Below are 2666 nucleotides of genomic sequence, written 5' to 3'. Positions count from 1 at the left end.
GAGAATAGGTATTAACTCTTCTTTAAATGTTTGGTAGAATTTCCCTGTGAAGCCATCTGGCCTTGGACTTTTGTTTTTTGGGAGATTTTTGATTACCAATTCAATTTCTTTGCTGGTTATCAGTCTGTTCAAGTTTTCTATTTCTTCCTGTTTCAGTTTTGGTAGTTTGTATGTGTCTAGGAGTTTGTCCATTTCTCACAGCCTGTCTGATTTGTTGGCATATAGAATTTCATAATATTATAACTGTTTGTATTTCTGTGGTGTTAGTTCTTATTTCTCCTCTTTCGTTTGTGATTTTATTTATTTGGGTCCCTTCTTTTTTTTTTTTTTTAATTTTTTTTTCAACGTTTATTTATTTTTGGGACAGAGAGAGACACAGCATGAACGGGGGAGGGGCAGAGAGAGAGGGAGATACAGAATCGGAAACAGGCTCCAGGCTCTGAGCCATCAGCCCAGAGCCCGATGCGGGGCTCGAACTCACGGACCGCGAGATTGTGACCTGGCTGAAGTCGGACTCTTAACCGACTGCGCCACCCAGGCGCCCCCCTTCTTTTTTGTTTTTGATAAGTCTGACTAGGGGTTTATCAATTTTATTAATTTTTTCAAAGACCAGCTCCTCATTCCATTGATCTGTTCTAATTTTTTTTTTAGTTTCGGTATCACTTATTTCTGCTCTTATCTTTATCATTTCCCTTCTTCTGCTGGCTTAGGCTTCATTTGTTGTTCTATACCTAGCTCCTTTAGATGCAAGATTAGATTATTTATTTGAGATTGTTCTTTCTTCTTGAGGTAGGTCTGTATTGCAATATACTATGGAATTTTCCAGGGTTTTTAGGAGTCACATCATTCGCATCATTGATTTTTCATGTCCCACATTGTTGGTACCCTACCCAATGGCCATCCTTCAGTTTCTCCCTCCCTGATACACCCCCATTTCTGTTGATATTTAGGGAAATCCTAGACTTCACGGGAGCTGGGATCTCAAATGAAGACCCACAAAATGTCAGCCCCCAATTTTTATTACATTCAAAAGACATCACAATTACTTAGCTTGTTATAAAAGTTTCTACATGTATAATCTCAATTTCTGCACTTATTTTGTCTTGGACTAGTAACCAACAGTTTGTAGATTAGCACCAGCCCAGGGGCCAGACTATGAGTGGCACTGGTCTGAGCTAACTAATCATGGTAATTCTAATTCCCTCACCAAATGATTGGTTTGGGCATGGACAAAAAACAGGGACAAGAGGGTATGTTTACTGGGGATGCCTAGGAAAATTTCTCTTGGTCTTAATAAGGGACACATGATATTTATAATCTTTCTTCCAGCCTTTTGATGTTAGTGTATGACCATGTGATGCCTGAGTAGCTACAGCTATCCTGGCGTCATAAGGTGAAGGACCAACAGGCAGAGGATAGTGGAACAAGATGGCAAGGATGAAAAATGGTTGAACAAAGCTGCAATTGTGTACTGATTCACCAGACATACCAGGTGTCATTCTAAATCTAGCTTCATTTTTTTGTATTTTAATTTTTTTTCAAGCTTCCATTCACTTTATTTTTCTTATGAGGTAACCACAGCCAGAGCCTGGGTCCTCTGCACAGAGACTCTGGGTTGGGTCTTTACAAGACCCAGTGAATTCCTGATAGGGAGACTTGGTGAACACAGTCTCTTTCCAAAGGTCAGGCATGAGATAGCTGTAGGTCTTGGAAATGGCATCAAAAGTAGCCTTGGTGAAGTTGCCCAGGGTGGCAGTGCACCCCCTTGCTGAGGTATAGTAGTCAATACCAGCCAGCAGCAGCAGCTTCTTGGGCACAGGGACTGAGACAATGCCAGTGCCTCTCAGGGGCAGGGATGAGGTGCACCAGCACAGAGCCACAGCAACCTGTCACTTTGCATGGGACAGTGTGGGGCTTGCAGATCTTGTTCCCCCAGTAGCCTCGCCACATGGGAACCATGGAAAGCTTGGACAGGATGATGGCCCCACGGATGGCAGTGGCTACCTCTTTGGAGCACTTAACACCCAGACCAACGTGTCCATTGTAATCTCTGATGGCAACAAATGCCTTGAACCTGGTTCGCTGGCCAGCGTGGGTCTGCTTTAGCAAAGGTATAATCTTTGAAACCTGGTCCTTGAGGGACAACCCCAGGAAAAAGTCAATGATCTCAGATTCCTTGATGGGCAGGGAAAAGAGATAGATCTCCTCCAGGTATTTGATCTTCGTGTCCTTGACCAGGTGGCCCAGCTTGGTGATGGGGATCCACTCCTCGTTCTCAGCCTTGCCTCCATGAGCTCCGCTGCCCCGGCCCTGGCCCGGGATGCCGCTGCCTGCCGAAGCCTCCGCGGAAGCCGCCAAAGCCTCCCATTCCAGGGCCTCGGGGCCCTCCAGGGCCTCGGGGCCCTCCCGGCCCTCCAGCAGGACCGGCGTCATCTGCCATTTGGTGTTTTCCCAGAGAAGCAACTGTATTTTAATTTTAAATTAATATACAGTAAATTTGATTTTTTGTGTGTACAGTTCCATGAATTTTAATACATACAGAGATTCATGTAACCACCAACATAATCAGGATACCGAATAGTTCCATCATCCCATAAAACTCCATCATGCTATTGCTTTGAAGTCACACCCTCTCTCTACTCCTAACCACTGATCTGTTCTCCATC

General features: G+C 44.4%; 1 pseudogene; it reads right to left on the bottom strand.

The window, feature by feature from the left end:
* Positions 1 to 1564: 1564 nt before the first annotated feature.
* LOC122477200 lies at positions 1565 to 2440 on the bottom strand (annotated as a pseudogene).
* Between the last annotated feature and the right edge of the window lie 226 nt (positions 2441 to 2666).

This window comes from Prionailurus bengalensis, chromosome X (assembly GCF_016509475.1).
Source record: "Prionailurus bengalensis isolate Pbe53 chromosome X, Fcat_Pben_1.1_paternal_pri, whole genome shotgun sequence".
Taxonomy (NCBI): domain Eukaryota; kingdom Metazoa; phylum Chordata; class Mammalia; order Carnivora; family Felidae; genus Prionailurus; species Prionailurus bengalensis.
Note: the sequence above shows the minus strand (reverse complement) of the source record. Positions and strands in the feature narration are given on the sequence as shown.